Source organism: Canis lupus, chromosome 12 (assembly GCF_048164855.1).
Source record: "Canis lupus baileyi chromosome 12, mCanLup2.hap1, whole genome shotgun sequence".
Lineage (NCBI taxonomy): Eukaryota > Metazoa > Chordata > Mammalia > Carnivora > Canidae > Canis > Canis lupus.
In genome coordinates, this window is record NC_132849.1 from 25,764,372 (window position 1) to 25,770,736 (window position 6,365).

The following is a 6,365-nucleotide window of genomic DNA, read 5'->3' on the forward strand; positions in this document are numbered from 1 at the left end:
AGTGTAGAACATCAAACCTTTAAAAAAGAAAGTGGGGTCTGGTCCAGGCAGCAGAAGGGACAGCTGAACTCATCCTTGGGGGTGAGGTGGGGTGTGAGGCTGCAAAATTGGCTACATCTGGATGCAAAGGTAGCTGAGTATGTCTGATGCTTGACCTGCAGCCCCTGAATCAGCACAGAGGGATGTCCTGGGTTCTGAGGAGGCTACTGAGCCACCGGCCTTAGTGTCTTCAGAAGGATAAAGAAAATATGAACAATACTGTTTAAAGACCTTATTGAGGTATAATTCACAGGCCATATTATTCATCTATTTGAAGTGTACAGTTCAGGGCTGTTTAGTATATTCATAGAATTGTGTATTCATTCATTACCATAATTAATAATAGAACATTTTCATCACTCAAAACATAAAACCTAACACCCTTTAGCTATCACTTCCCAATCCCCCTCTATTGTCCCAACTACAGGCAACCATTAGTCTAATTTTTGTCTCTATAGATTTGCCTTCTACACATTTTATATAAAATGTGTCATATAATACATGGTCCTTTTAGACTGGCTTCTCTTACTTAGCATAATGTTTTCAAGGTCCCCACATGTTGTATCACTACTTCATGCCTCCTCATTCCTTTTTGTGGTTAAATAATATTCCAACATATGGATATGCCACACGTTATTTATCTACTCATCTGTTGATAGAATCTGGGTTGTTTCCATGTTTTGGCTAATATGAATAATACTGCTATGAACATTCATGTACAAGTTTTCGTGTGGACCTGTGTTTTCACTTCTCTTGGGTATGCACTTGGAATGACATTGCTGGGTTATATGATAACTCTCTGTTTGACCATTTGAGGAACTGCCAGACTGTTTTCCAGAGTGGCTGCAACATTTTATCTTTACACCAGCCATGTAGGAAGGCTCCGATTTATCTGCATCCTTGCTAGTATTCCTTATTATCTTTGTAATAATAATAATAATTTTAAATTTAATAAAATAAGATAATTATTATTATTATTACAGTCATCCTAGTGGGTGTGAAGAGGCATCTCATTGTGGTTTTGCCTTGCATTTTTCTGAAGGGTAATGCTATTGATATGCTCTTTGACCATTTGGAGAAATGTCTATTCAGATCTTTGCCCATTTTTTAAATTGGGCAATTTGTCTTTGTTTTAAAGATTTTATTTATTCATTTACGAGAGACAGAGAGAGAGGCAGAGACATAGGCAGAGGGAGAAGCAGGTTCCCTGCAGGGAGCCTGATGCGGGACTCGATCCTAGGACCCCGGGATCACACCCTGAACTGAAGGAGAAGCTCAACCACTGAGCCACCTAAGCACCCCCAATTTGTCTTTTTATTAGTATATTCTTTACATATTCTAGATATGTCAATTATTGAATATATGATTTATTAAAAAATTGTCTCCCATCCTGTGGGGTGTCTTCTCACTTTCTTGAGTGTCCTTTGAAACACAAGTTAATTATGATGATATCCAGTTTATCAATTTTTTTCTCCTTTGTTGCTCATGCTTTTGATGTCTTATCTAAGAAGCCAATGCCAAATCCAGTGTCAAAAGATTTACCCTCACGTTTTCTTCTAAAAGTTTATTGTTTTAGCTTTTATATTTAGGCCATTGATCCATTTTGAGTGAGCTCTGTATACAGTGTGAGGTAGGGCTGCAACATCATTTTTCTGCATATGGAAATCTGGTTGTCTATCTTCTTCCCAGCTGATCTATCCAAGGTAGAAAGTGTGGTCTGGAAGTCTATTATTGCTGAATTATCAATTTCTCCCCTCAATTCTGTCAGTCTACCATGAAAACTTATCATGGAATAGGTGAGGTGAGGTGAGGATGATTGAGGCTCCAGTCTTGGCCTGTCATGCCAAGGGCACAGCCTTCATCATATAGTTAGGGGCTGGGTAGAAAAAAAGAATCTTCAACCTCTTGGCCACACTCACCTCTTTAATTTAGAGTTGAAGGGGAAGAGATATCCTGATAGCCTGTCCCTACTAGTGAGATAAAATAGCTCCTAATCAGCTGCTGAGGGGAGAAAAGCCTAACTTTTTGGCCACACCACCTGAGATGGAGCTTCCATCAAGCTGTGATGGTTGGGAGTGGGGAGAGAGAGAGGAAGGAAATGGTGGCTCAAATACTCTTGCTGTTCTTAATGAGTTTAAGTAGATTTTCTTGAAAAAAAAAATCTTTCTTCATTTGCTATATGTTCTTAGGATAATTTCCAGACACTTAAACTTTTTAAAAACAGTTTTAGCAGCTTTGCTTCTGTCATTGGGGAGATGACAGCTCTGTGTAGCTCCTCATGCTTTCAGCTTGGAAGTGGAACCGAACCTTTTTAAAACATATAGAGTTCTTGTGAAATTATTAGAAAAAAATGAACATCTCCCACAGAAATATGTGTGAAGAGCAATAGGAAATTGACTTTAGAAAAAAAATACAAGTGGCCAATTAACAGAAAAATAGTGAGCCTCTCTAGCAAAGATATTCAATTCGAAATAACACATTGTTTTTTTATCATATTGTCAAAAAAGAGAACTATACTCAGGATTATCAAGGCCATGTGTAAACAGACACTTCTGTGTCTGTTTCAACACGCACCAAGATTTTCTTTTAAACATGTGTCCTTTTGACTTAGTGATCCTATTCCTAGGAACTGTCCCTAGGAAATTACCTAACAAGAATTAAAATATATATTATTTATAATATTAAGGTTAAAACAACTTAATTGTCCTTTCTTGAGGGGTTAATAAATTATGGTGTATTCAAACATAGCCCCATAAAAAGGATGAGGTATATCTATATGAATTAACATTATGAAAAGTGGGAGGGATTCTTACAGAAAAGTATGGCTTATATGATTCCATCTATAAAATCTAATCTATCTATTATCACCTATGTGCATGCACATGCATAGAAAAAAATACCCTGGAGAATATATCTTAAACAACAGTATGTACCTCTGGATAGGAACATGGTTGATTTTAATTTTTGTGTTTCTGTGAGTATGTATGTTAAAATGGATCTCTAGTGGACATGTAATATTTGTACCATAAGGAAAAAACCCAGGTTGTGCTTTTTACTGGTGGCAGGTGGAGGAGTCAGGGGCTGTGGGTAGGCAGAGACCAGCAGATCAGGGAAGTGTCAAGGCAATGTGGGCTCTTCCAAAATCATCCATTTAACAAGCGGCAAACTTGGATGTAAGAGACGCCAGCAGTTGGACGGGACTGACTCATGGCACCTGGGAGATCACACCTAGTAGAAAGCAAGTTGGTCAGTGAAAGAGCTTCAGTGTGAGGCACAGCATTTTCAGCCCAGTTTCCAGGCTAGCCCAGTAGCCAGGGAGGAGGTAATATCCTGAAGAAGGTGGACATACTGGCCTGGAATTCTGGAGCCTTGATAGTGAGGTCCCACTGCAGACCTGGGAATGAAATAAAAAGAGGTAGCATCGAATCCATGGGAGTGGATGATCTCACAGGAAGAGATCACAGTCAGAAGGGGAGAGAAGAGAGAGGATGAAGAGCAGAAGCATGGGAGGAGGAAGAGGAGCCTAAGAAGTGGTGAGAGAATGCAGGAAGAGGGGAAGGGCCACAGCAGCAGCTAACGGGGCAGAGGAGCCAGCAGGCCTCAGAATACTGGGCTCTACTCATTGCCCTTGGGGGTCACACGGAAGCCCAGCGCGGAGAGCTTTGCACACACCTCATGGACAGTAGGTGGCGCTGTGGCCCACACTAATGGCCACACCTTTCAAGGTTGGCAGTTTAATTTTTATTAAAGAGAAATTAATGTGTGCTGGAGCCCTGCCAATGCCCTGTGTAACAGATGAGAAGCCCAGAGGGGGGCTATGACTTGCCTCAAGGCATTTGTTTCTGCAGGAAGTTATGACATCTGACAAGTAGAAACAAGGTGGTCTTTGTTTCTTGCTCCTGGCCAGAATTTTATTGATGGTCAGCTCAATTTTTGCTGTCTTCCTGAAAAGGAAGATTCTGGACCTTTGTTCTCTTTTCCATCTTGCAAGATGGCAGGCGAAAAAGCCGAGAAGCCGGATACTAAGGAGAAGAAACCTGAAGCCAAGAAGGCTGATGCTGGTGGCAAGGCAAAGATGGGTAACCTCAAGGCCCCCTCTGCAGCTGAAACCCTGTCCTAGTCAGAGGAATTGGTAGATATTCCTGATCAGCTATGTATTCCAGAAAAGCCACGTACAAGAGGAAGTATTCAGCAGCTAAATCTAGGGTTGAAAAGAAAAAGAAGGAGAAGTTTCTTGCTACTGTTACAAGACCAGTTGGTGGTGACAAGAATGGTGGTACCTGAGTGGTTAAACTTCACAAAATGCCTAGGTATTATCCTACTGAAGATGTGCCTCGAAAGCTGTTGGGCCATGGCAAAAAACTTTCCAGTCAGCATGTGAGAAAGTTGCAAGCTAGCATCACTCCTGGGGCCATTTTGATCATCCTCACTGGGCACCACAGAGGCAAGAGGTTAGTTTTCCTGAAGCAACTGAGCAGTGGCTTGCTACTTGTGACTGGACCTCTGGCTCTCAACCGAGTTCTTCTGAGTAGAACACACTAGAAATTTGTCATTGCCACTTCCACCAAAATTGATATCAGCAGAGTGAAAATCCCCAAACATCTCACTGACGCTTATTTCAAGAGGAAGCAGCTGCGTAAACCCAGACACCGGGAAGGGGAGATCTTTGACACAGAGAAGGAGAAATACGAGATTACAGAGCAGCGCAAGGTTGATCAGAAAGCTGTGGACTCGCAAACTCTGCCAAAAATCAAAGCTGTTCTCAGCTTCAGGGCTACCTCCGCTCTGTGTTTTCTCTCACAAATGGAGTTTTCCCTCACAAATTGGTGTTCTAAATTTCTTACAAAGAACCTAATTAAACTGATCCATTAAAAAAAAAAAAAAGAAAGAAAAGGGAAGATTCTTTCTAGTTGGAGGAAGACTAAATCATTGTTCAATACAGGACATAAGCAGGGGGTAGGGATGGATAGAGAGAAGGGAGTGAAGAAGATCTGGACTAGCCTTTTATGGAGAGAAGACTGGGGAAAATTCTGGAGAGACTGATGTAGCTGCAGGCCGAGACAGAAGTGGTCAGAAGTCACCGCTTCTAAAAGTGACCCCAAACATCCCAAGATGTTAAATACTTTAAGAAACACAAAATAGTCTCTAGGAATAAGTATATAAAGCAGTAAGTTATGATGATTATATTGTCCAAAGTAAAAATCGGGACATTTGACCTGCTAATTGAACAGGATAGCTGGAAGTGAGACTTCCTACCTCCTACAGATGAGGGGTGCCCGGTCAATGTGCATGAACCCTAAAAGAGATGCCTGCTTATGAAGCCAGGGGTTGTACTAGATGTTTCTTCATTCCCTGTCAGTCTTCCGTGTGACAAGTGGTAGCTGTGTGGGGAGAGTAGGTGAGGTTAGCAAGAAGATGGAGGCCTGTCCCTTCTGACCTCTCTTCAGCTCCTCTCCCCCAGGGTTTGCAATGCACTCATGTTCTTAAATTTAGGTTAAGTTTGTAGAGAAAAGTGACATAGATGGGCCACAGGCAAAAGATGGAGAGGGAAAAAGCCACACCTGTGACATTCCACTCAATCTCTCTTTTTTTTTAAGATTATTTATTTATTTATTCATAAGAGACACACAGAGAGAGGCAGAGACATAGGCAGAGGGAGAAGCAGGCTCCCCGCAGGGAGCCCAATGTGGGTCTTAATCCCAGGACCCTGAGATCACGACCTGAGCTGAAGGCAGACCCTCAACCACTGAGCCACCAGGTGCCCCTCCACTCAATCTTTCATTTTAGGAAAAGACTCTTAGTTTAGACTCGAATCTAATTTTGTGTGCTTGGGGTGTGTGTGTTTTGAATCTCACTCATTCCTCTTACTAAACATCACATTGGAAGAGCATGCCACTCCAGCACAAAGTCTCAGTCAGAAGGCCTTTTGTCCACTATTATTTTAAAGACAGGGCGCATAACTCAAAATGATCAGATCTTTAGTAATTATGTCTTTTAAAAGTAGTCCTTATCCAGTAAATGATATATAGCAAAAAAAGGGGGGGGGCAGACAAATATGTACATACACACAATAGAGGTATATCATCTTGGTTTCCAAATTCCATATAATAAACTCACTACGACTGGCTTGACTACAAAGCGTAGAACCTTTGACCAGGACCTTCCTTATTATAGTCTGAAACACCAACCCCTACGTATACACTTATACTTTGATACACTTTGGCAAGTCTTTGCTGTCCTGAGCACCCAAATTCAATGTGTGTTGAGGAAGGGGGTTCCCCACACCTCCAACAAGCAAAGCTTCAATACTGGCCGGGTGTGTGAGA

The 6,365-nt window shown here is 41.5% G+C and overlaps 1 pseudogene; it reads left to right on the plus strand.

The window, feature by feature from the left end:
• The first annotated feature begins 3,852 nt into the window (after positions 1-3,852).
• LOC140601322 (large ribosomal subunit protein eL6-like) lies at positions 3,853-4,919 on the plus strand (annotated as a pseudogene).
• The last annotated feature ends 1,446 nt before the right edge of the window (positions 4,920-6,365 follow it).